At 44.7% G+C, this 27,530-nt stretch overlaps 2 protein-coding genes across 7 annotated transcripts in view; one reads left to right on the forward strand and one right to left on the reverse strand.

The window, feature by feature from the left end:
* Positions 1-22,737, reverse strand: part of LOC137522919 (protein BTG4-like) — a 37,299-nt gene extending 14,562 nt beyond the window's left edge. For 2 of the 4 annotated variants that reach the window (XM_068243069.1, XM_068243066.1), the window contains exons 1-2: positions 22,548-22,601; positions 5,213-5,393 (exon numbers count right to left, since the gene is read on the reverse strand). The gene's annotated coding sequence lies outside the window, so the exon portion shown is untranslated. Of the gene's footprint in view, positions 1-5,212; positions 5,394-15,398; positions 15,444-22,547; positions 22,602-22,672 lie in introns of those variants that run through there. The other 2 variants (XM_068243067.1, XM_068243068.1) reach the window with 2 other exon arrangements.
* CD79A (CD79a molecule) overlaps positions 15,727-27,530 on the forward strand; it is a 148,440-nt gene continuing 136,636 nt past the window's right edge. For 2 of the 3 annotated variants that reach the window (XM_068243065.1, XM_068243063.1), the window contains exon 1: positions 15,727-16,176. The gene's annotated coding sequence lies outside the window, so the exon portion shown is untranslated. The other variant, XM_068243064.1, reaches the window with a different exon arrangement.

Genomic DNA, 27,530 nt, shown 5'->3' on the forward strand with positions numbered 1-27,530 from the left:
CCTAAACTTAAGGCCCCCCCTGTGGGTGCCTAAACCTAAGGCCCCCCCTGTGGGTGCCTAAACCTAAGGCCCCCCCTGTTGGTGCCTAAACCTAAGACCCCCCCCCTGTTGGTGCCTAAACCTAAGACCCCCCCCCTGTTGGTGCCTAAACCTAAGACCCCCCCCCCTGTTGGTGCCTAAACCTAAGACCCCCCCTGTTGGTGCCTAAACCTAAGACCCCCCCTGTTGGTGCCTAAACTTAAGACCCCCCCTGTTGGTGCCTAAACTTAAGACCCCCCCGTGGGTGCCTAAACCTAAGACCCCCCCTGTGGGTGACTAAACCTAAGACCCCCCCCCCCCCCTGTGGGTGCCTAAACCTAAGACCCCCCCCCCTGTGGGTGCCTAAACCTAAGACCCCCCCTGTGGGTGCCTAAACCTAAGACCCCCCCCTGTGGGTGCCTAAACCTAAGGCCCCCCCCTGTGGGTGCCTAAACCTAAGGCCCCCCCCTGTGGGTGCCTAAACCTAAGGCCCCCCCCTGTGGGTGCCTAAACCTAAGGCCCCCCCTGTGGGTGCCTAAACCTAAGGCCCCCCCTGTGGGTGCCTAAACCTAAGGCCCCCCGTGTGGGTGCCTAAACCTAAGGCCCCCCCTGTGGGTGCCTAAACCTAAGACCCCCCCTGTTGGTGCCTAAACCTAAGACCCCCCCCCCCTGTTGGTGCCTAAACCTAAGACCCCCCCTGTTGGTGCCTAAACCTAAGACCCCCCCTGTTGGTGCCTAAACCTAAGACCCCCCCTGTTGGTGCCTAAACCTAAGACCCCCCCTGTTGGTGCCTAAACCTAAGACCCCCCCTGTTGGTGCCTAAACCTAAGACCCCCCCTGTTGGTGCCTAAACCTAAGACCCCCCCTGTTGGTGCCTAAACCTAAGACCCCCCTGTTGGTGCCTAAACCTAAGACCCCCCTGTTGGTGCCTAAACCTAAGACCCCCCTGTTGGTGCCTAAACCTAAGACCCCCCTGTTGGTGCCTAAACCTAAGACCCCCCTGTTGGTGCCTAAACCTAAGACCCCCCTGTTGGTGCCTAAACCTAAGACCCCCCTGTTGGTGCCTAAACCCAAGACCCCCCTGTCGGTGCCTAAACCTAAGACCCCCCTGTTGGTGCCTAAACCTAAGACCCTCCTTAGTGCTCACTGTATTGTGTGTAGAATAATGTTTTAAAAACAGTAAGGGATAAAATTACAATTTACGTTACGTACTGATCGCTTGGTTTCGTGAATAATAATGTTTTACAAACAGTAAGGGATAACATTTAAAATAATGTTGTATTGAAATAAGAAACGTAAATCACCACAAGCAGTTATAAAACATGAAAAATCTTCGGGCGCTGTTGGAAAACATTCTCGGGCGCCCTTTTTTCCTGTTCGGCGCCCAGTAAACGATAATTATAGGAGTGAATGGCGGCGCCCGATTTGTCCACTAGCCTCCTGCGCCCTTTTTTACGGTTACCTATATTTATACTTGCCAATTCCCACCAGTAATCTGGCCAGTCGCAGCCAGTTGTGCCTGGCCATATGCGCCCCCATCATGCTCCCACACCCTGGAGCCTTCTACACCTGTGTGATACTACTGCATAAGCACAGAACACTCCCAGCTGTGCGAGCGCAACGGGGGGCGCATGCACAGAACTTTGCAACCAGACAGATTACAGGTGGGGATAACAAGAGCAGAGTGGTAGGAGAGGACAGCGAGGGAGCCTAAGTGAAATAGCATATAGGGCTTTCTGTTGCCATTTCTTATGTAATTATCCAGACTGGGTGTGATGCTTATGGCAACAGTGAGATAAACAGCAACTGGCACCACGACAGCGTGTAGAACAATTCACTTCTTCCAAATCACATTACCATCAATTCCACGGGTATTACACACGTTCAAAAATCTGCGTGCTGAGGACCTAGAACAGCAACAAGTCCATACATCAAACAGATATAAGATCCGGCACTGCATCAATTTTAATTTAAAAGAGCTTTATTGCTAATGGATCTCCAAGTTGCTTAAAAATATTCCACATACAAAAATAAACATGCCTCTGAAGACGCTGCCAAAACGAAACGTTTGTTAGGCAGGCCGTAACCACCATTATGCCTCACAACCTTATCTAACCACAACAGGCATGTGCTCTATACATGTTTATTTTTGTATGTGGAATATTTTTAAGCAACTTGGAGAGCCATTAGCAATAAAGCTCTTTTAAATTAATATTGATGCAGTGTCGGATCTTATGCCTAATACACACCATACAATTTTCTGTTATGCTGGATACACACCATGCGTTTCCGCGTTCGATGCGGCCGTCGATACGCGTCGATTCGATTATTTCAGACATGTCCGATTCAAGCTTCGATGGATCGTTAGGTCGATTTGCCATACTTTACATAGCAATCGACCTAAAAATCATCGAAAGTCGTTCGGAAATAATCGAATCGACGCGCATCGACGGCCGCATCGAACGCGGAAACGCATGGTGTGTATCCAGCATTAGATTTACTTGCCAGATAGACAATTTCCAACAGGTTGGAAATTATCCATCTAACCATCTATCTGCCTAGCAATTAGGCATTGTTCTTCTCAGCAGGAGATAAGCAGAAGACAATGCACCAGAGATAATGACCAATCTCTGTACCAGTACTTTACAGAAAATAATCTAATTACAGAAAATATTTCAGAAAAATCTAACAGAAAATTGTATGGTGTGTTCTAGGCATAATATTTCTCTGATGTATGGGTGTGATGCTTGTCTTCCCATTTGAATAGTTTGCCATTTAGAAACCCACCACAAACCTCTATAGAAGTCATCTCTATTTTGCATACATGGAGGTCTGAGTGACAAAATGCAAAAGGCAAAGCAACCAGATGAATAGGATTTATAAACAGAAAATCAGCAATGGCCACTTTCCTTTTACTCACTCCAGGCTTTTCTCTTTTTAACCTCCTTGCCGATTCAATTTCTCCGGCAAGGAGACAGCGTGGAATTTTAATTTTTTTTAAATCATGTAGCGAGCCCAGGGCTCGCTACATGATAGCCGCTGAGCGACGGCATCCCCCCACCCACTCCAATCACCTTCGGCGAGCAGAGTAAGCAGGAAATCCCATTCAGAACGGGATTTCCTGCAGGGCTTCCCCAGTCGCCATGGCGACGGGGCGGGACGACGTCACCGACGTCGGGACATCATAGGGAATGCCGATCCGCCCCTCAGCGCTGCCTGGCACTGATTGGCCAGGCAGCGCAGGGGTCTGGGGGGGGCGGCTCGGTGCGGCGGGGTAGCGGCGAATCGGCGGGTGGCGGCGGCAAACGCGTACCACATGCGGCTACCAAAGTGCTAGCTGCGTGTAGGGGAAATTTTTTTTGCAAATCGGCCCAGCGGGGCCTGAGAAATCCTCCTGCGCAGGTTACCCCGAGCTGAGCTCGGGATAACCGGCAAGGAGGTTAATAAAATCTTTAATGACTAAGAATTGTATTTATATTATTAAAGTAGTTCATATTGAATTTTTTTTTTTAATCTGGAAGCATCACACAGTGGAATAAATGGTGCGCCCTATCAATATTTACAAGTCCTTATTTGCAAAAAATAATACACCCACATGGTCTACATCTATATAAAAACACTGAGTCCCCACCCATGTACACTCATTTAGGCTGCTTTCACAGTGGGGCGTTACAGGCGCACGTTAGAGCAGCCTGTAACGCAGCCTGTAACGCAGCCCACCGCACAGTACTGAAAAATCAATGTACTGTTCACAGTGCCCACGTTGCGTTACATTGCCAACGTTGCGTTACACTTCACGTGCTGTTTAGCACACCCATGCTAAACAGTTTGCACGGCTTTGTGGATCAAGCCCATAGTGTTGTCCGGATCATGAATGAATCGTTCATTTGATCCGGATCTTTTTTGTGAGTCGAATCATCCAGATCACCACCATGAACGATTCGGTTCACAGTGGATATCTGTCTGGAAGAAACAACATACAGAATGTACAGTGCAGGGAAAGACCTGTCCTACTAATCATTTCACCCCCAGTCTGCTTCCCTAGTAAAATGATTCAAATGATTCAGTTCAAAGATCCGGATCTTTTCAATGATCCGATTCGAATCATCCAAATCCTTGAAAAGATACGGACTTCCTATCACTATCCTGGAGCGGCTGTTCTATCAGTATAGATAGAATGAAAACAGCACATAACGCGGCTCAATCTGACATCCAACTTCAACACCACCATGCGTTGCGTTAGGGGCACGTTATGCGATCTTAACGTCCCCTAAAAACGCAACGTCTTGGTGTGAAAGAGGCCTTAAAGTGAACCAGAGATGAAGCACCCTCATGTATTTTACCATATATATCAGTGAGAACATTAGAAAAAACACCTAACCTGCTTTCGGTTTCATTCTGCACTGCACAGTCTGCTTGTTAATCAGCCCTGATAAAATCCCCAACTGAGCATTCAGTCTGGCTTTGCTCAGGAATCGTTATAGCCAAGTCTGTCTTCTCTGAAGTCTTTTTTTCAAGCCCAAGCCTGCCTCCTTCTGGCTCTGCTATGACTCCAACTACAGGTATGATTCCTGAGCAAACCCAGACTGAATGCTCAGTCGGGATTTTATCAGGGCTGACCAGTGAAAAATGAAACAGATCAGGGTAGGTGTTTTCTCTAACATTTCCACTGATATATATCAAAATACATGAGGGTGCTTTGTCTCTGGTTCACTTTAAATTCTGTCACTTTGGCTTTTTAACTTTTTTTAATCTATAGGGCACTGGAAGGGGTTACTTTTTTATATGTGTATTTATTTTAGTGGACAAATAAATTCATCCTTAGGGCCCTTTTCCACTAGCAATCGCAAATCACAAAGGCCAGAGATTGCGATTTTTCATTTTGTTATGCGAATTGCAATTTTTAAATTTAAATCGCTCCAGAAAACGAATCACTATAGTGGAAAATACTTTTCATGATTTCTATGATAAAGTAGCAACACTAGCGATTTAAAAATCACTAGCGATTTGAGATTTTGCGATTCAGCTGTGCGGTGGAAAAATGCCCTTTTAGTTCATGCAATGCAAAATGTATGTATAAAAAAAAAAGGTATAAAGTATAATAAATTGATTAGTGGACCTACTAAGTTACTGAGGATAGCAGAATATATTGATCTAAATATTAAACAAGAGTAGTTAACAGTTCTGGTCTTACCTCAATGCAGATAGTTAGGGGGGAATAGAAAGCTTCACTCTGTAGTCTTCTGCTGCTGCCGCTAGCGTGAGGTCCACACTCTGGTCACCAGTGATGTCTCCACATATGTGGCTCCAACCTGCTTATATAGCACAAGGTGGTGGGGGTCACCTTTTGAATTATACCACCACTCTATAGTCACCTGAGAGGAAGGACAATGGTTTATTTACATGATGCAGCACCATTGTATAGACTATCACCTCAACAGAGTCTTCAGTCCAGAAATAGATCTCAGGAGTTACACTGTTAATTTTTAGACAAAGTTTAACGTCCCCTCTTGTAATATTTACATATAAATCAAGCCATATTTAATCACCAAAATTTATCGTGCTTGAAATATAATCTTACAAAAAGCTGTGCAATCAGTCTAATATCTATATATGTAAGACCTCATTTATTTCGTTATCTTAAAATGTATAACAAACCATCCACCCTTTTTTGAATAGATATGATGGAAAATAGATATATGTGTTACTAGTTTAATATTAAAGGGACCCCAAGCAGTAATTAAAATCAAAACTCACTTACCTGGGGTTTCCTCCAGACCACCATAGGCTGCGAGGTCCCCCGCCGTCCTGACTTCTGCGGGTCCCGCTGGCGGCTCCGTTGCCGGCGACACTCGGGCCAACACTTTCTTTTGAATCCTTGACGCCTGCTTCGCGTCATCGTGCCAGCCGCTCAGCGTCATCACGGCGGCCGGCGTGATAGTACCGCGCGCGCGTTTTCCTTACTCTGAACCGCACATGCGCAGTACTGTCACGCCGGGCGCGGTGATGCAAAGCGGGCGCCAAGGATTCAAAACTAGGAAGTGTCGGACTGACACCCGCCACCGGGTGTCACCGGCAACGGAGCCACTAGCGGACCCGCAGAAGAGTCAGGAGGACAGCGGGGTACCTCGCAGCTTACGGTGGGCTGGAGGAAGCCCCAGGTAAGTGAAAGTTTTGATTTTAATTACTGCTCGGGTTTCCTTTACTGAGAACTCATACCAGATAAATGCAAGAAGCCCTCTAAATATTTTGATTTTTGGGGGGTGCCATAAAACTGCTGATACAGTTGAGTATTTTCACATCTCTGCAGTACAACTAACCCTGTTATCTAGAAACACACTGTAGAAAGATGTACAAAAATGCTGAGGTATTCTGATTTCCTCGGTAAACAGCCACATTCTCTAATTGGTCCAATACTACTGAGTATTTCCAAATTCAGAGCCTTGTGATTAGCATAAAATTTCCATTCTTAGGCCAATCACAGGACACGGAATTCAGAAATACTCGGTAGTATTGGACCAATCAGAAAATGCGATTATTTACTGCAGACATCTGAATACCTCGGCATTTTAGTGCAATCACCAGACTCTTAGGGCCAGTGCACACCAAAAAGCGCTAGCGTAATCGCAACTGCTCAGCGCTTTTTGAAGTGATTCTTGGCATGTGCCTAGCAATTTTCTAATCATGCCTAGCAATTTTTGGAGCTTTTTGGTGTAGCTTTTTGTGAGGTTGTTACAGTAGAGCTGGAACTGAACAGCTTGCAAAATTGCTCTGTTCTAGTGCTTTTCAGAGTGATTTTCAAATTGTCCCTATTAACAATGAGGCTGAATTGCCTCAAAAGCACAGAAATGCTGCAGGACCCGCGTTTGCAGAAAAAAAAAGTTGAGATGTTTGGCCATCTTAATGCTGGGTACACATGATGCAATTTTGACAGATTTTCTGTCAGAGCGATTATTGCCAACATGTCCAATCTGATTTCCAACCAATTTTTCAATTGATTGTGTTCACTTCTATGAAAAATCTTTAAAAAATCAGATCGGACAGGTTGGAAACAGTGATGAGCGAAAATGCAAATATTCTTTTGGTCGAATTTTCGCCAAAAAAAGCACTGATTTCTTTTCGACATGCAAATTTTCGATCTAATTTTTTCGCGTTAATTTTCGCCTAATGCCCGTTATTTTTGCATTAAATACATAGTTTATCACGTACGTATTTCCACATAGTCATAGTACCGCTATGTGAAGCTTCGCCCGCTACGCGTACTTGACGTATGTATTACGAAGTCAACTACACGTGCAGGAACTGCGACTATATGGATCATTGCGCATGCGTAGAATTATTGCCCTTCTATACGTATACAATTCCGCATATTGGAAGGTGGAATGTACGCATGCATTAGTTCACCCATGCGCATATTTAGCGGATTATAGCGGACATTTTTCCGCATAAAGGCATAAGCGTCCGCATATAGCGGATTATAAGCGTCCGCATACAGCGAAGTTCCTTTAATTTTCGCTGCTGGTCGAAACGCAAAAATTTCGGAAGATTTTTGCGAAAATTCGCCGAATTCGAAAATGGGATTTTCTATGCGAAAAGGACTTGGGCGAAAATTCACAAGCAACTCTGGTTGGAAATCACAGTAAATCTGTAAGAAAATCGCATCAGGTGTACCTAGCATATAGGTTACATTTAAAATTGTGCCAAGGGATATTCTATCTCATTTGATAACAGTCATGGCTACACTGGAACATTTTTAGAGACCACGGGGAGGAATAACTACATTTAAATAAAATACAGGGTGAGGGCTGCAGAGTGACCTTCCCCCAGAATGGTCGTAATTAGTCCTGAAACCATTCATTGTACTTTTTTTGCATTGTATTGTAATGCTAGGTATTTTTGTTTACAATCATGTACTCATTTTGCTTTCATGAAGCCAGCTACAGTATCTGTTGGAAAGCTAAGCTTGCCTTGTAGAAGGCAGTCTTGATTTCTCAGTGGGGTACCTGCATATGAATTGCATGCTTGTTTTGCAGTTTATGCATGTTCATGTCTATGGGGGATGTATTGAATGAAATCTTATTAGATTACCTGTCCATTGTCTAAGCCCATGCCTACTGTAAACATGGGCTTTCACTTGTAATATGCAGATATCAGACTGACTTGAATGTTTTTCTCTGATTGGATTGCATAAATGCCTCACAGACTGAGAAGATTCTGGCCAAGTCATTGAATGCAAATATGGAATCACAATGAATAGGAGACTAGTGAGTAGCAGGGAGGAAGAGTAAAGCCTTATATGGAATTCAGTGGCTACTGGCCAGTATATGAGGTCTACATCACAATTTGTATAGCAAATTATGAATGGTATCACCCCTATAGACCAATTTGTTTCTATGACCATAGTGAGGGGGGGTCCAGTCAAAAATGGCACATATAAAAAAATGTCACACGGTGATGCCGCTAATCATTTTTTAACAATAAGCTATAAACGTTATCAGCCAGATGACAAAGGCTACAAATATAAATGCCAGGGCTCTGCCATTTAAAGTAGTTTCTTACCCTGCGCATGATGCTCCAGGATGGTGGCTGGCTGGCAGTGCCCGCTGTCTACTGATGCTGGAAGTGGTCAGGCAGCAGATCCCGTGTGGGTGACCCAGCTGCCTGCGTGGCATTCTGGCTCCTGCTGCTGCGCTCTCCTCCTGCCAGCAGCATCCCCACGCTGTGCCAACCGTCCCCATCCCAGGATCTGCTTCTCAAGGTGGCCATCAGGTCGATTTGCCATCAGATTGACCAACAGATAGATCCCTCTCTGATCAAATCTGATCAGAGAGGGATCGTATGGCTGCGTTATCTGCAAACAGATTGTGAATAGATTTCACTATGAAACCGATCACAATCTCCCCCCCCCCCACTATACATTACCTGATCCGGCTGGCACGAGTCCCCTGGTCTCCGCTGTCTTCTCCACTGGGCTTCAGGTTTCGGACCGGCTGGTTTCACTTCCTGTCCGGGGAAGTTTAAACAGTAGAGGGCGCTCTAATGTTTAAACTTCCTGCCGGGACAGGAAGTAGCCAGCTGGAACCCAGAGCCCAGCAGTTAAGAGACAGCGGAGAGAGCGGGGATACGCGCCGGCGGAGCAGGTAATGTATTGCCTCTAGCGTCGGTCATTCGAACGTTGCTATCCATCGAGGAAAATCTTCCGAACGGACGGGAATCATCGGGAATGATCAATTTCGGACGGAAATCGATTGTTCGGTCAGCATTTGTGCAACGATTTCACAGCCGATTCAATCACAGTGATCGAATTGGCTGTATATCGGCTGGAAAATCGGTAAGTGTATGGGCCCCTTTAGACGGCAGAGATGGCAGGGCTAAGGTGTCCGCTCTCCACACGTCCACTCCGCTCTCTTTCCTCCTGCTGCTTGTGTTGAACTTTGAGAAACCGCCACATATGAGGAAATTGTGTCAGTGAATGAGCCAGCAGTCGGGGCAAACCTCACGGTGGGTTAATGTTAAAGACAAAATGATAATTAAAGATATACCACTTAACAATTGAACCTTTCATTTAGTTTTTCATCTGTGCGCCATAATTAAACATTGATATTGCTAAACAACGTTAAGGCTATGTTTTCAATGCGGCATCATTTTTCTCTGACCACTAGTGAGGATGGTGCAAGATGACTGCATTCATTTTTGTTGCAGTACTGAGGGTTCTAAAAACACTTATGTCTTGTACACACAATTCAATTTCCCAGATAGACTGGTTGAATCAGTTATTTCCGACAGGTCTGATCAGATTTCTGATAGTTTTTTTGATCAATTTTGTACTGTAGAGATTGGAAACTTGATATCAGAAAAGCGATTGAAAATAAGATTTAACCTGTCAGAAATAATCGATTTGACCCATCCGATAGGAAATTGCATGGTGTGTACCAGGCATTCGAGCTGGTTCACACCAAGATCGATTCTGAGCACTTTTAAAAAGTGCCAAGATTTTGTAAAGTGCTTGGCTAATAGTTTTTGTTTTGCGTAGTATACAGAAGAGAAATGTGATTTTTTTTCCCCTAAACGCAAATGTGGGTCCTGCAGCATTTTGGAGGTGATTACGCCTCAATGTAAAGTATAGGCAGACTGTAAAATCATTTTAAAAATTGCTCAACAGAAAATTTTAAAGTGCTTTTTCCCAAAAGCCGTTCACTTTCAGGTCAAAGTGTACTTCCTGTTTTGCCACAGGAACTTCAAAATCGCTAAATGCAAATGCTCCAGAATCACTAGGCAGCAACAGAAGCTCTCAAAGCACATGCCAGAAATCACTACTGCAAATCGCTACAAAAAGCGCTAAATTTGCGATTACTATTTTTGGTGTGAACTAGCCCTAAGGCGGGAGACTCTGCAGGGCGTTTTCAGATTTATTTTTTGTTTGATTTAAAAAAAAACTCCTATTACTTAAAATTGGTAAAAACGGGATTGTGGCTATGTTGCCATGATTTTACCAAAACGTAAATGCAGGCAATGGAGGTTTTTTATTTAGAAAGCGATCTGTGGTGTGTCCTGGCCAGCATAGCAGAATCTCTCGTTTCAGTGAATTTTTGGCCAAAGCATTTTTAGGCCCCTTTTCAGTGCACAGCTGAAATGCTGGTTTGACAAGCAGTTTAGCAACCCATCTGCCACCCTCAACTGCCGTTTGGGTGCAAATAACTGACTGCCTAACAGGACGGCGGCCACAGAGGGGCCCCCATTACTCAGTCACACCATATGGCGTGATCTTGCAAGGAGCGAGTTTAGATGAGAGCTTGCCCTTGCACAAGTTCTCCCATCATTAAGCACAGTGGGGCACAGCAATCAGCCTGCCAGCCACCGATGGTTGCTGCGGTGTAAAGGCGAGCTGACTACCTATACTGAAGGGGGGGGGGGGTGGGTAAAGGAGGTATTAAGGGAGTCATCTGGCTACCTATACTGGAGGGAAGGGGGGTAGTCATCACTACCTATACCGAAGGGGGGCGGCTGGTCACAGTGGCCTTGGGCGGTAGAGAGTACAAATCCAGCCCTGAGTGTAGGTGGTATAGTTACCCCAGTATAGATAGTATAGTTGCCCCCATTATAGCTTGTGTAGCTGCTATAGGAAGGGGAAGTCGCACTAGGAGGGGCAGTGGGGACCGCAGTGGGGAGGGGTGCCAGAACCCCCTCCCTTCACCTGGGTCCCCTTCTGCCTCTCCCCCCCCCCCCCCCCTCTATGCTGGCAGCAAGCAGATGCGACAGGTGGAGAATTACTCACCTCACTCCCACGTTTAAAGCGCTGAAACGCATCACCATCGTCACAGGTCTCCGCCTTGAATGCCGCTTACTGTGCTTCCGCTAATCAAGGAGCACAGTGGGCGGCATTAAAGACCGAGACCTGTGACGACATGACGCTGCGCTCCAGTGCTTGGAACGCAGATGTCAGGTGAGTAATTCTCCGCCCGCCGCACCTGCTTGCCGCCAGCAAAAAAGGGGAGAGGCAGAAGGAGGGGACCCAGGTGGGGGGGGGATTCTGGCCCCCCTCCCCGCCGCTGGGAATAAAGTTTAGAGTTACACATTTTCAGTAGATAAAATGCATATATTTAGTTACATAGACTATACATGAGTCCTGAAAGAGGGACAAGGGGGATTTACTTCCCAAACAGGGACTGTCCCTCCAAAAGATGGACTGTTGGGATGGGAGCTATGAGGTAGTGACATAGCAGAGCAGCTTTCATCTCCCTGTCTAATCAGAGACCTGTTACACACTGCATGCATAGGGTAACAGGAGCATTTACAGTGGTGGTGAGGTATGCTTTATTTTATGGTTGTATGTGTTATGCTGCAACTTTTCCATCCTGCGACTGTGCAGTGTGGCCACACTCGTTCACACTTGTCACAGTAATTGGTGGTCCTAAGGAACACGTAGGAAGCCTCTAGAGGATCCAGAGACTTCCCTCTACCAAGGCAGGCATGTGACTCTCCTTGCAGATTTGCTTTGTTTGGCCTCTTTTCCACGGGCACCTGACAGGCGATGAATTCACTGCCTGTCAGCTGCTCCTGTCCCCCGGCCGGGTGTTTAGTAATGCTCGGCATCTGTTGGTGCACAGGCAGTCCCCCATGGAGTTGCATCTCAGCCATGCTCAGACGCCACATGAGACTTTTTTGCCACCTGGTACCACCTCGTATCAAGCACTAACACGCATGGTGTTACAAATGCTGACATTCAGCTGCATTTTAACCAGTTCTGCTCGAACACCCCTTTTCAAAATCCATCTCTATAAACTTCAAAATCCAGATTGGATCCGGATACCCAGATATCCGATCCGGGTCAGATATCAGAGTTCAAAATTTTCCAGTCCGAATCGGATATCCGACCTCAGAATCTGGGGTATCCAGCCGGATTCGGATATCTGGATAGAAAAACCGGAAGTGGCCTTTAAATTACTTTAAAAACGTTTTTTTTTTAAAGGGAAACACCAATTGATGTGGGGACTTAAAATCCCCCCCCCCCCCCCAAAAAAAAATGGCTGTCTAACATCAGGACTAGGTTCCAGACAGCGGTCATGCAGCCCACATTGGGCTCTATTCACAAAACCATGTGCGGTAACTTTTTGGGGTGACAAATTACCTCCAGTGATAATTCACTAAAAATAGTGAAAATAGTGAGTATTCACTAAAACAATGTACCAAGGCCTCGATTCATAAAGCATTTCCACATTCGGAAATGCTGAAAACGGCTCACTTTACCGACCACACAGCAAAATCTGTATTCATAAAGGCTTTTTCCGCATGAAAAGCCGACATTCGCGAGCAGAGTGATAAATCACTGCCTTGCGCGGTGATTATAGCAAAAGTAACAAGTAGTCAATTCATAAAGATTAGAGGCAGCGGTATGCGGACGGGTATTACCGCTACCTCTGATGTGGCGAGAAGCGTGCGGAATACAGTGCAGTGAATGGGACAGACCTCCCAAGCAGCTGCAGAGAGAACACCGCACGGAGGGATTCCGCCTATTTCTCCTGTTTCCGCATGTCTCCCGACAGCCTAACGCCTGCCTACAGCGGAATATCTCCGCACGCCTGTCACAACTAGCAAAATTTTTATGAATTACCACCCTGAAGGAGGAAATACCGACAGCGGTGTTTCCCCGCTCGACTTTACCTTACCGACAGCACTTTTATGAATCGAGGCCCAAGTGTGATAAAAGTGCAGATAAACAGGTGATAAACAGGTGATAAACAGGTGATAAACAGGTGATAAACAGGTGATAAACAGGTGATAAACAGGTGATAAACAGGTGATAAACAGGTGATAAACAGGTGATAAACAGGTGATAAAGGCCTCGATTCATAAAAGTGCTGTCGGTAAGGTAAACTCGAGCGGGGAAACAGCTGTCGGTATTTCAGCCTTCAGGGTGGTAATTCATAAAAATGTTGCCTGTTGAGATATGCGTGCGGAGATATTCCGCTGTAGGCTGGCGTTAGGCTGTCCTACGCATGCGGAAACAGGAGAAGCTGGCCGAGTCCCTCCGTGCGGTGTTCTCTGCTGCAGCTGCTTGGGAGGTCAGTCCCATTCACTGCAATGGATTCCGCACGCTTCTCGCCACATCAGAGGTAGCGGTAATCCCCGTCGGCATACCGCTACCTCTAATCTTTATAAATTGACATTTGTTACTTTTGCTATGATAATCACCGCGCAAGGCGGGGATTTATCACTCTGCTCGCGAATGTCGGCTTTTCATGCGGAAAAAGCCTTTATGAATACAGATTTTGCTGTGTGGTCGGTAAAGTGAGCTGTTTTCAGCATTTCCGCATGCGGGAATGCTTTATGAATCGAGGCCATACAGGTGATAAACAGGTGATAAACAGGTGATAAACAGGTGATAAACAGGTGATAAACAGGTGATAAACAGGTGATAAACAGGTGATAAACAGGTGATAAACAGGTGATAAACAGGTGATAAACAGGTGATAAAACTGTCAGTAATATGTACAGAAATGAAGCTTTTTTTGACCACTGTAGGGTAGCCCATATGCTTGCCACCCATTACAGAGACGACCCAGGAAAGCCTTGCACATTTAAAGTGGGAGCTCAACTCTTGTGCAGGACAGAATGAAAACATACAAATGCACCCCGTATGTATATAATTTAGCCTGTCTAATTCCCCCTCATCTGTGAATAATCACAACTGTAATTTGGGCTCTCAGCTGTGCCAGTTGGCTGCCTCAGCAGAGCAGCTAATGTGTGAACACAGAATGTTAACCCTATGTCTGCTTCCATGAAAGCAGGAAGTACATACACTGGAGATTTTTTGTTAGACTTGTATCAGCTGTAACAAAAAAAAATGTTTTTCTTTAAAGGTAATTATGCTGTTGCTTATCTTTTAGAGCAGAGATGAATTTTCTCCTTGGCATTTATAAAATCTAAAAAAGACTGTATGGGGTGTGAAAGTGTGCCTTGAGATTAGACACACTCGTCTTCTCTGCCTTCTATGTAAAATTGACAAACTCGAGCAAAGAAAGCTCAAAAGGCTCCATCCTAAAGGCCAAAAGCAGAGAAGTGATAGTCACCTACCATTTGTAGGTGATAAAAAAAAATCATTAACACCAACTTTTCAATTGAGAATCTCAAATTGGAGATATATTTTGAGGTAATTACCACACTTTCACCGCATGAGGTAATTTAGGGAGAAAAAAAAATGTGAATTTCAAAATGGAGATATTTTGGTCGGTGTTTATCACTACCTAATTTAACTCATGCGGTAACTCATTGAGAATAGAGCCCATTGTGTCCAAAGTCCAACCGCACAACTGGGACATGACAGTTTTCAACCAAGACACCTCCAAAAAATTACGCAGCAATTGTGTTTTGGGTTAAATATAGGTGGTATCAGTGGCCTGTGGCACCATGGCGGTGGGAGCTGCACAGGCAGCAGGAGCAGGGCAATGCAGCAGCAGCAGGTGTAATGTTTGCCAGGAGCATGCCGGATGTGGCAAGTGGCACGTGCCCGACGTGCCCAGTGACAGACAGCAGAGGAGAATAAGAAGACAACTGTCACACTGGCACTGCACAACAGCACAGCAGTTATGTAGTAAGCTAACAGTAGTACTACTATAACTACTAGCACTGACTGCAATACTACATACAGTACTAACTACACAATAACAGTAACCCTATTCCCTAATCCCTGACCTAACCTATACTGTAGCTAGCTAAGGCTTATAGCTGGCCAGCAGGCAGCAGCTGGCCTGGTCTGTGCACAGCACACACAGACACATAGCAGCTGCAGCAGCCCTGCAGCACACACTGACTGTCACACAATGAAATCAAGCTAATTAACAATACAACAATAGTGTAGTGATAGTGAAGGGGTTAATCACTGAACAGCTTTAGGTTTATCACTGTGTACAGCCCTTCTAGGCCAGAAGCACTGCAGCATGTCTCAGTGACTGAGCAGTCACACAGGACGATATTTCTCATCATGGCACCCACAGGGGGGCTGGGAGCCCTCTGATTGGCTCAATGAGGTCAGGGGGAGGCTGGCCAAGGTTCCCTTCTTTGATTGGTTGCTAGGGCTGCTGCTGGGAGCCCTCTGATTGGCTCAATGATGTCATCTCTTTAGGTACAGTATTTGGATCCAGATATCTACGGATATCCGGGGTATGCGACCAAATAGCCGCAGATAGCTATCCGGATTTGAAAAAAAACTGAATCCGAATCGGATAGCTGAAAAAAGGTCGGCTATCCAGGTTACCCGGAATCTGGATGAGTAGCACTGATTTTAACCACTTGAGGACCAGAGGTTTATACCCCCTAGTGACCAGGCCATTTTTTTACCGTTCCGTACTTTACAACGGTTTATTGCTCAGTCATACAACTTAGCAGCCAAATTAATTTAACCTCCTTTTATTCCCACGCAAAGCTTTTTTGGTATTTGAGTGCTGCTGCGATTATTTTTTTAAAATTAAACAAAAAATTTGCACTGTGTGCTCAGCAAGCAGTTACCAGGCGGCAGCAGCAAGCAGTTCAAGCAGTTACCAGGCGGCAGCAGCAAGCAGTTACCAGGCGGCAGCAGCAAGCAGTTACCAGGCGGCAGCAGCAAGCAGTTGTGAAAGTTTGAGAGGCATTTCACTGCCCATCAACAGTCCATGGAAAAAGGTAGCAGTCCAAGGCCTAAACGTAGCAGTACTGCGGTTGACTCTGTGTACCACGTTCCCCGTAAGTTTAAACGAAAAAAAAAACCCACCTCAATGTTTAAGTGATAGCCCCATAGGAATATCACCATCCACATTGGTATGAAATAATCCTATGAAGCTATAATTTATTATTCTTATCAGCTGGTATTACACAATATACTGTTCAGGGTTTTTTGTGCCATCCCACCAGATATACTTACCATTTGATCGGTGCTGCAGCCAATTCCAGTGGGGCAGGACAGGAGGGGGCATGCAGGGGTGGGGGGGAGCTACCATAGCCAGAGCTGAGCAGAGCAGGAGGGGTGTGTTTAGGATGGAAGGACATGCAGTAGGATAGCCAGGTAACTGGTATTGTTTAAAAGGAACTAAATATGGCAGCCTCCATATAAAGGTAGCAATACATCTAGTGATGTATGGGCATATTTGACCAAGAGACAAATCTCTTAGGGTACATTACCACTTGTGTGGCGCGATTTATATGGGAAAATCGCAACAAATCCGCATGCGGAAACTCACGGTTTGCGCAACACGATTTTAACCATGTCAATGCAGTCAAGCATTGACATGGGTTTTTAACCACTTGAGGACCAGCGCTGTTTTGTATGATCTGTGCTGGGTGGGCTTTTCAGCCCCAGCACAGATCAGGTGGCAGGCAGGGCGATCAAACTTCCCCCCCCCCCCCCCTTTTTTCCCACTAGAATGATGTCCTGTTGGGGGGGTCTGATCGCCGCTGCCTAGTTGTGCCTAGCAGGGGGGCGCATCAAAGCCCCCCTCCGCAGCGATATACCCCCCCCCCCTCCCTCCCTCCCCTTCTCAATATAGGCAGTACAGGACAGCGATCCATCCTGTACCACCACAGAGACTTCAACATATCAAATGGCGGCGATCGCCAATCTCCTTTACGGCCGTAAAATGTAAACACCAGGGATTACGTCCCCGGGTGCTTACATTTAGAGGCTCGCAGGCTGTTCACGGAGCCCCGCTCCGCGAATTGAAAGGAAACGGCCACTCGAACGAGCGTCTGTTTCCATGGAAACACAGGTGGGACCAGCCGCCGGTAGGTGGCAGCTGGTCGTTAAGTGGTTAAGCAAAAACACATGTGGAAACGCCAGGAAAACCGCAAGACTAAAACGCTTGTGGTCTTCCCTATTTAGTTACATTACCAACGAATCGCGTGCGGGTGTGCGGCGTGCGAATTCTGATGGGTCTACCGTGCAGATTTTTTCTGCATGACAGACCGCACAGAATCACGCAGAAGTGGAAACATGCCCATTTACTGTAATGGGTTATGTAAATCTGCATGCAGATTCGCTGTAGTGGAAACGAGCCCTTATTGTATCTGAAAAGAGATCTGTCAGCTGCCTATACACCACAGGCTGATTCCTGATCAATTCCATGCTGAAATTGATCCAGAATCTGCCTTGTGTGCCACATCCGCTGCCCTGACACCGTGCCCCCCTAATGAAGAATGCCCCTCCAGTGTCCAGTATAAAGTATACATAACCTGTCTACAACCTGCACTTGTCACTCTGCTGCTCCGGGTTCATTCCCCTTTCCATACACGCGCACCCCACATGGTTTCCTAGTAATGGCGCATGTGTGACGTCATACGCACACCCTTACTAGGAAACCATGTAGTGCATGCGTGTATGGAGAGGGGCGCATGAACCCGGAGCAGCAGAGGGACAAGTGCAGGCCGCAGACAGGTAGTGTATACTTTACACGGGGCATGGGTTGACATTCTTCATTGGGGCAGTGCCAGGGGTTTTGTTGCATTCATCAGGAAATAGCACGTCATTCCCACCGCACACCCGTTTGAGCAGGTCTGCCCAACATCTTGCAGCATGTGCAATCGAGAATGCAACCAATTTTCACCCCTAAATTGATTGCATTATCAGTTAAGCATGCTCTTGGTGGCGGCAATTTTCATCCAATTTGATTATAATCGAATTGGATGGTCGATTGGCCAAGTCGTCTGATGTGTGGCCACCTTAACTTGTCACAAGTTGTCCTTTAACCTCCTTAGCGGTAACCCCGAGCTGAGCTCGGGGTAAGCCGCCGCAGAGGATATCTCAGCCCCTGGTGGGGCGATTCCTGTCCTGTAAATTGCTGTACGCGCAGCCAGCACTTTGCTAGCTGCGCGTCCAGCTCGATCGCCGATCGTCCACACGCAGCGGCGGAAGAGAGCCCCACCAGAGCCCTGCGCAGCCCGGACCAATCAGTCCCAGGCAGCGCAAAGGGCTGGATCGGATGGGTCTGACATCAGGACGTCGGCTGACGTCCATGACGTCATTCCAATCATCACCATGGTAACAGGAAAAGCCAAACAGGAGTTTTACTTACTGTTTACTTTTGTGGCCGGCGCCGATCGGACTAGAGGGACACATGCGCCCTCTAGTGGTGTTTTATGTAGCTACCACTCAGGTAGCTACATGAAACAAACATTTTTTAAAAAAAAGTGCAATGCAGCCTCCTTGGCGGAAAAATTGAACCGCCGAGGTTAAAGGGCTACTGAAATGAGAGAAATATGGAGGCTGCCATACCTTTCCTCTTAAGCCATGCCAGTTGCCTGGCTATCCTGCTGACCCTCTACCTCTAATACTTTTAGCCCCTGAACAAGGATGCAGCAGATCAGGTGTTTGACATTGTCAGATCTGACAGGATTACTGCAGCCAAATAGAGCTATTGTTTAACCACTTAAGTATCAGCAGTCTCTGCCCCCTTAAAGTGGATCTGAGATGAACTTTTACTCCTTGCATAATTGTGTTCCTTACATATAGTTTATAGGGCATTCCTCAAGCCAAATACTTGTTTTGTTTTGTTTTAATACTCTAATTTCCTATAAACTAAACAAGCCACACCCACAGCTTCTCCAGAGTGCCTTGGCGCTTGCAAGGGATTGTGGGATTTCAGTCTGGGCAGGTGAAAAAGGTGTTACTAGGTATAGATTTCAGAGGCAGAGTTTTCACAATCTGAGAGCTGCAGTGCAGATACAGATCAGTTGCCTGTGTAATGGAGGAGATAAGAGTGGAGTTTTCACAGAATATGCAGATTAGCATGCCTAGATACCGATAAGCTTGCCTGTGTGTGTAATTAATAGTGACAAGCAGAAAACATGTCTGCTCCCATTGTATCACAGGAAAAAAACAATATACTGTTGAAGCTGTTTGAAGATAGATTTGCTGTGTAAACTATCTAAACTTTAGATAAGATATATAGACAAGTCACTTGTTATATTTAGTTTTTCATCTCGGATCCGCTTTAAGGACCAGAGACCACTGGTACCAGCAATGATGAAAACCTGAATAGTTGCACTTACTGCCGCAATCGCCATACACCGCACGTCAGGAACATGGGCCACCCACTCTGCCGTCAGAGTTTCTGTGAGCCAGTCAGGAGCCGCTTTCATTGACCCCTGACCCTGTCTTTCAATGTAAGTCAATGGGAGCGGCTTACATTGAAAGACAGGGCCACGAACCAATGAAATCTACTCCTGAACCGCTCACAGGGCTCTGCTGCCTTAGAGACAGGTAGAGCCAGTGAGCCAGTAAGTGGTTTCTGATTAGCTTCATTTCAATATTACTTTTCTCACCTCAATTACATTTTGCTCTTTTTGGGGCTTACAAATGTAACATAGGTAAGGTGAAAAAAAGCTTTGAATCCCCAATGGGCTCTATTCACAAAGCATTACCGCATTTGGTAATGCTGAAAACTGATGATTTTCACCTTCCCAAATTACAATTCACTAAAACCATCACCACAGAAAATCAGAGTTCTCAACTAGTGAGGTAAATTACTGACTTGTGCGTTAATTACCTCAGGAAATGTCAAGAAATGTCAATTCACAAAGATTTCCGCATTTAATTTTCTAGCCAAAAGTGTTCAGTATTTTTCTCCAGCTCACAGTAGCTGATAACCCTGTTCTCCCCATGCTGTCTGTGCCGTGGATTTGACAGAGCCTTTGGGGAGAGCCAGGCAGCCCTGCTTCTCACTCTGATTTAATGCAAAGCGGTATCAGGTGGGTCTTTCACTATATCAAAGCAGAGGTAGCAGACAATTCTGAGGGCTTTCCTGCATCCCTTTAGATGTGTAATCTAGCAAACAGAAGAGCTCCCCCTGGTGGCTGCAGCACATCTAAAAGGATGACAGGCTGCATTGGTAAGAAAACCTTTGAGGGCCCTTTTCCACTTGCAGTCGCTAGCGTTCACACTGAACGCTAGCGATTGCTGAATCGCAATTACCGGCGATTCCCCGACGTTCACGGCCGCGATTTTGCTATGCACTGCATAGCAAAATCGCGGCAAATATCGCTCCGCCGCACGTTCACATTCCCATCAAAAACAAATCACGGTAGTGGAAATGACCTACCGCGATTCGTATGTTAAAAAGCAGACCGTAGCGATTGTAAAATCGCTAGCAGTTTGCGTCTTTACGATTCGGCCAGCGCAAATGCGCTGGTGGAAAAGGGCCCTTAGTTACACACACAGCTCCCTGCCACACAGATAAGTGACACTCACCGAGCAGGGCTCAGTGAATTGAGGCATGTTTGTTCAGTAAATTAACAAACTTCTGCCTCATGCAGGAAAAAGCTTGTGAATTTGAGAAAAAAAAAATGTAAAAATACCAAATGAGGTATTTTTCTAACCAAAAAGATTTTACCAAACTGCCAAATGCCCTGAGTAATAGCCTGCACAGCAATAGATTACATATACAGGATCTTCTCAAAAAATTAGCATATTGTGATAAAGTTCATTATTTTCTGTAATGTACTGATAAACATTAGACTTTCATATATTTTAGATTCAAATACACACAACTGAAGTAGTTCAAGCCTTTTATTGTTTTAATTTTGATGATTTTGGCATACAGCTCATGAAAACCCAAAATTCCTATCTCAAAAAATTAACATATTTCATCCGACCAATAAAAGAAAAGTGTTTTTAAAACAAAAAAAGTCAACCTTCAAATAATTATGTTCAGTTATGCACTCAATACTTGGTCGGGAATCCTTTTGCAGAAATGACTGCTTCAATGCGGCGTAGCATGGAGGCAAGCAGCCTGTGGCACTGATCAGATGGAGGCCCAGGATGCTTCGATAGCGGCCTTAAGCTCATCCAGAGTGTTGGGGCTTGCGTCTCTCAACTTTCTCTGTACAATATCCCACAGATTCTCTATGGGGTTCAGGTCAGGAGAGTTGGCAGGCCAATTGAGCACAGTAATACCATGGTCAGTAAACCATTTACCAGTGGTTTTGGCACTGTGAGCAGGTGCCAGGTCGTGCTGAAAAATGAAATCTTCATCTCCATAAAGCTTTTCAGCAGATGGAAGCATGAACCCACTTTTGAACCAGAAACAGTGGCAGAAGCGCCTGACCTGGGCTACAGAGAAGCAGCACTGGACTGTTGCTCAGTGGTCCAAAGTACTTTTTTCGGATGAAAGCAACTTTTACATGTTATTCGGAAATCAAGGTGCCAGTCTGGAGGAAGACTGGGGAGAGGGAAATGCCAAAATGCCTGAAGTCCAGTGTCAAGTACCCACAGTCAGTGATGGTCTGGGGTGCCATGTCAGCTGCTGGTGTTGGTCCACTGTGTTTTATCAAGGGCACGGTCAATGCAGCTAGCTATCAGGAGATTTTGGAGCACTTCATGCTTCCATCTGCCGAAAAGCTTTATGGAGATGAATATTTCATTTTTCAGCAGGACCTGGCACCTGCTCACAGTGCCAAAACCACTGGTAAATGGTTTACTGACCATGGTATTACTGTGCTCAATTGGCCTGCCAACTCTCCTGACCTGAACCCCATAAAGAATCTGTGGGATATTGTGAAGAGAAAGTTGAGAGACGCAAGACACAACACTCTGGATGAGCTTAAGGCCGCTATCGAAGCATCCTGGGCCTCCATAACACCTGAGCAGTGCCACAGGCTGATTGCCTCCATGCCACGCCGCATTGAAGCAGTCATTTCTGCAAAAGGATTCCCGACCAAGTATTGAGTGCATAACTGAACATAATTACTTGAAGGTTGACTTTTTTTTGTTTTAAAAACACCTTCTTTTATTGGTCGGATGAAATATGTTAATTTTTTGAGATAGGAATTTTGGGTTTTCATGAGCTGTATGCCAAAATCATCAATATTAAAACAATAAAAGGCTTGAACTACTTCAGTTGTGTGTATTTGAATCTAAAATATATGAAAGTCTAATGTTTATCAGTACATTACAGAAAATAATGAACTTTATCACAATATGCTAATTTTTTGAGAAGATCCTGTACAGCCTCAAACCCTCAACAAGGGAAATCTGAAATGAAGCTGCTACAAAAACACATACACACCATTAATAAACCTTTTTCACTCCAGAAATGAGCTTCATTAGAAATAAAAAAAAAATGCAGTTACACATCAACCATAACAAAACCTAAATACAATTAACTTTCAAAGCACATAAGATTTGCACCACCTGTCAGAGCAAAAAATCAGTTCAACTGCCCATCTACCAGTATATATGCACAGGAGAGGGAACCTCCCCTATCAGCTGACTGCTCCTGGGCGTCGCCCCTCATTCATATGCATGTGCATACATCTCCACCCTGCACTGTGCAATGGTCAAACAACCTCCCACTGTTCCTACATATTTATATATGTAAGAACAGCAGGAGATTGTTTGACCATTGCATGGTGCAGGGTGGAGATATATGCACATGGACATGCATATGAATGAGGGGCGACGCCCAGGAGCAGTCAGCTGACAGGGGCGGTTCACTCTCCTGTGCATATATACCGGTAGATGGGCATTTGATCTGAATTAGCTCTGATTAGAGTTGCACACTATAGTTGCTGTGAAATTGACATATGTTGAAGTTTGATAGTGGTTGCCATGAACTTTTGTTCCTTGAAGAAGCTACTTATTAGACAATAGACATATTTACATAAAGCATTGTTTTATGTAGCGCCTTGACTTAATATCAGTTGTTAAGGGTTAAAGATGGGCTGTATTTGTAACCTGCTGTTGTGCAGACTATTATGAGAAGGATATTCTGAAACCTGTGAGATATTCAGTATTTATCTCCAACCTGGAGCTGTTAGTAACTAACAAACAGCCATTTGGTAAGGCTATAGAAGGGTGGAAACAGCAGAGAAAAAGGGAAAACAAAACTATTTAGAAAAATAAGATAAATATAACATTTCTCTTGTTTCATATTGGGTAGTAAAAACTGGCTTATAAGATATTCATGTATTTGAGCTGATCCAAATGTGTAATTTTGCACACCATGGACTTGCACATTACTTACCAGATTAATAAAACCAAAATCCTATCTGCAACACTTTATTTTTTTGCTCTGCAATAATCAAGTCCTGAATGAAATACAGCATGAGGCAAAAATGTTAGTGAATTGTTGAGCAGTTTTTTGGTAAATTAAATTTGTGATATCTCATGGCTGGTGCATAGCAAGAGGTTCTGAGTGCTTTGAGGAGAACTTGAATGGAATGGAATGCACCAGAGCAATGTGATTTTTCTCCCAAATTCAACTGCAGGTCCTGCAGCATTTCTGCTGATTTCTGAGGCAATTCTGCCTTAATGTTATGTATAGAAAAATCGCTGTGAAAGGTGCTAGATCAGAGCAATTTTCTAAGCATTTTTGATACTGAAGTTGTTCAGTTACAGCTCTACTGTAACAAATGAAAAAAATGCTATTCCAAAATGCTCCCAAAACTGCTAGGCATGATTAGAAAATCACTAGGCACATGCCTAGAAAAATCACTTCAAAAAGCGCTGAGCGTTTACGCTAGTGCTTTTTGCTGTGCACTGGCCCTCAGTGAATACATTCATTTTTTAAAACAGAGCTTGTTCACACCTAGGCTGTTTCTTATTTGTATTTATTTATTTTTTTTGAGCGACTTTGAAAAAATGCTCTAAAATACCTTGTGATATGAATCCTTATGGGATAGTTCAAATCATCGTTTGTCTTTCAGTTCATAAAGCGCTGCATATACCATTTTTAGGGTGATTTTGCTCCAATGGACGTTATAGGAAAGACCCCAATGCTAAAAAATCACTGTGGCAATAGTATTTCGATTTTAAGAATACTGTACATTGTATTTTCCGGGTCAAGGAGTTAACTTCCTGACTTGTCAGGGAGTGAATAAAAAAATCACTGCAAAAGCGCTTTGGAAAAACCCTTTAACCACTTCACCCCGAAGCGGTTTTTACCCTAACGGACGAGCGATTTTCACCTTTCAGTGCTCATCCCTTTCATTTGCCAATAGCTCAATCATTACTAATCACAATGAAATGATCTATATGGGCCTGTACACACTGCTGCGCTTGCACTGCGTTTTTAAAATCGCAAGGTCTTTTGAAAAATGAAAATCGTGATGACCTGTACACACTAGTGCGATGCGTTATTAGAAAAACTTAATTGCAGTGCCTGCTGCGCCTTTTTTAAGTGCAGCGCTTGAAAAACGCATGAAATAAAGCCAATGCAATGCGATTCCATTGTCTTTCAGAAGTCAGTATCCCAGGAGACTCCTGCAATTTCCTGATTCCTGTTGAAATGTAATCTAGAAAAAACAAAGGGTTCTTTAGCCAATCGGCAATTACAAGAAAAACTCAAACGCAGACAAAAGCGCATGCGTTTTTAAAACTACATGCACTTGTGATTTTAAAAAGCATGCGCTTGCAATTTTGCTTGCATTTTCAGTGTTCAAGCCCTATCTTGTTTTTTTTTTTTTTTTTTTTTCACCACCAATTAGACTGTTTGGGGTTGATTGATTTTTCATTTATTTTCTATGCATTTTAAAAGGAAAAACCAAGGAAAAAAATACTTCCAATTTCATCCCCTATAGTTTTAATATAAACACTGCTACTGCACATAAAACCCACACATTGGGCTCTATTCACAAAACCATGTGCGGTAACTTTTTTTTTTTTGGGTGAAAAATTTACCTCCAGTGATAATTAACTAAAATAGTGAAAATTGTGGGTATTCACTAAAAATGTACCAAGTGTGATAAATGTTTGATAAAAGTGCGTTAAACAGGTGCTAAAACTGTCAGTAATATGTACGGAAATAAAAGCTTTTTTTGACCACTGTAGAGCAACCCATATGCTTGCCACCCATTACAGACGACCCAGGAAAGCCTGTCACATTTAGGCTGGTTTCACACCAGGACGTTGCGTTTTAGGGGACATTATGGTCGCATAACGTGCCCCTAACGCAACGCCTGGTGCTCCCTGCTTTGGACGTCAGAGTGAGCTGCGTATTGCAGCTCACTCTGGCGTCCGTGATGCTGTAATGCGTACTCTTGGACGCATGCGGCATCACGTGGTCCCGCCGGCTAATCGCCGCACAGAGCGGGCGTTCCAGGAAGTACACTGCACGTCACTGAGTGCAGTGAATATTAATTAGCCATGTGCCTGGCCGCTCTCCGCTCCTCCCCAACGTTACTGAGCATGTGCAAACAGTCTAAACGCGGCTCTGCCACTTACAAAGTACTGCATGCAGTACGTTATATTATGGCGCAGTGTTACACTGTAACGCAACGTGGGCACTGTGAACAGCCCATTGATTTTTCATTGCTGTGCGATGGGGTGCGTTACAGGCTGCTCTAACGTGCGCCTGTAACGTCCCACTGTGAAACCAGCCTTAAAGTGGGAGCTCAACTCTTGCGCAGGACAGAATGAAAACATAGAAATGCACCCCATATGTATATAATTTAGCTTGTCTAATTCCCCCTCATCTGTGAATAATCACAACTGTAATTTGAGCTCTCAGCTGTGCCAGCTGGCTGCCTCAGCAGAGCAGCTAATGTGTAAACACAGAATGTTAACCCTATGTCTGCTTCCATGAAAGCAGGAAGTACATACACTGGAGATTTTTTGTTAGATTTGAATCAGCTGTAACAAAATGTTTCTTTAAAGGTTATGTTGCTGCTTATCTTTTAGAGCAGATATGAATTTCCTCCTCGGCATCTATTAAATCATCTAAAAGACTGTACGAGGTCTGGAAGTGCGCCTTGAGATTAGACACACTTGTCTTTTCTGCCTTCTATGTAAAATTGACAAACTCAAGCAAAGAAAGCTCAAAAGGCTCCATCCTGAAGGCCAAAAGCAGAGAAGTGATAATTATCACCTACCATTTGTAGGTGATAAAAGAATCCTTAATTAACACCAACTTTTCAATTGAGAATCTCAAATTGGAGATAAATTTTGAGGTAATTACCACACTTTTACCGCATGAGGTAATTTAGGGAGAAAAAATTGTGACTTTCAAAATGGAGATATTTTGGTCGGTGTTTATCACTACCTAATTTAACTCATGCGGTAACTCATTGAGAATAGAGCCCATTTTATCTGCCTATTCTGGTTATCACAAGATTTTAATTGTCCCTAGTACAAAGTATGGAGACCATATATTTGAAAATAAAGGGGTATTTTTTTTTCTATGGAGTTTTTTTTTTTTCTTCTTTCCCCCCCCCCCGCTAATCTCACGTGCACAGCGGCAGCAGCACTGTTTGACTTATAAAAACGTCCTGGAGCCGATAAGGCTCTAGCAGGATGTTTTTAGAAGTCTGATTGTCATTAAGTGGTTAAGACCTCTTTCACAGTGGGACGGTGCGTTTGATGCAACATTATCGCATAACGTGCCCCTAATGCAACGCATTGAAAAACTATATAACTTGGACGTTATAGTACAGTCTTTAGCCCTGCGTTTGGTGCACCGTTTTCGTCGCACAGCGATAGAACGAAAATGGTGCATGCATCATGTGCAGCAGATTTATTGCTAACCGCACAGCATGCAGAACTTTCTAAATATTGCTACAAGTTACACACAACAGTGTGCACTGTGAATGTTGCACAGACTTCATATTGCTGTACGTTAATACTCGTCAAAACATTTTTCTAAAGTGCGACTAACGTTGCACTGTGAAAGAGGCCTAAAAACACAGCCTGCCAGGAGATGAAAAATTGCTTTAAAAAAAAAAAATCACAAACACTGACGTTAGCATTTTCGCCGTGAACAAAGCCTGACTGCAGTACATTTACAGATTTTTTTTTTTTCTTTCTCTGCTTCAAACACAATAGGGGAATAACTGAGTTGTGTGCCCCCTCCTGCATTGCGCCCTGAGGCTAGAGCAGACATGGGCAAACTTGGCCCTCCAGCTGTTAGGGAACTAAAAGTCCCATAATGCATTGCAGGAGTCTGACAGCCACAGTCATGACTCAAGGCAAACAGCTGGAGGGTCGGGTTTGCCCATGCCTGAGCTAGAGCCTCTCTTGCTCAGCCTGGCCCTACCTCTGCCATCACAGGTGCTGT

Source organism: Hyperolius riggenbachi, chromosome 6 (assembly GCF_040937935.1).
Source record: "Hyperolius riggenbachi isolate aHypRig1 chromosome 6, aHypRig1.pri, whole genome shotgun sequence".
Lineage (NCBI taxonomy): Eukaryota > Metazoa > Chordata > Amphibia > Anura > Hyperoliidae > Hyperolius > Hyperolius riggenbachi.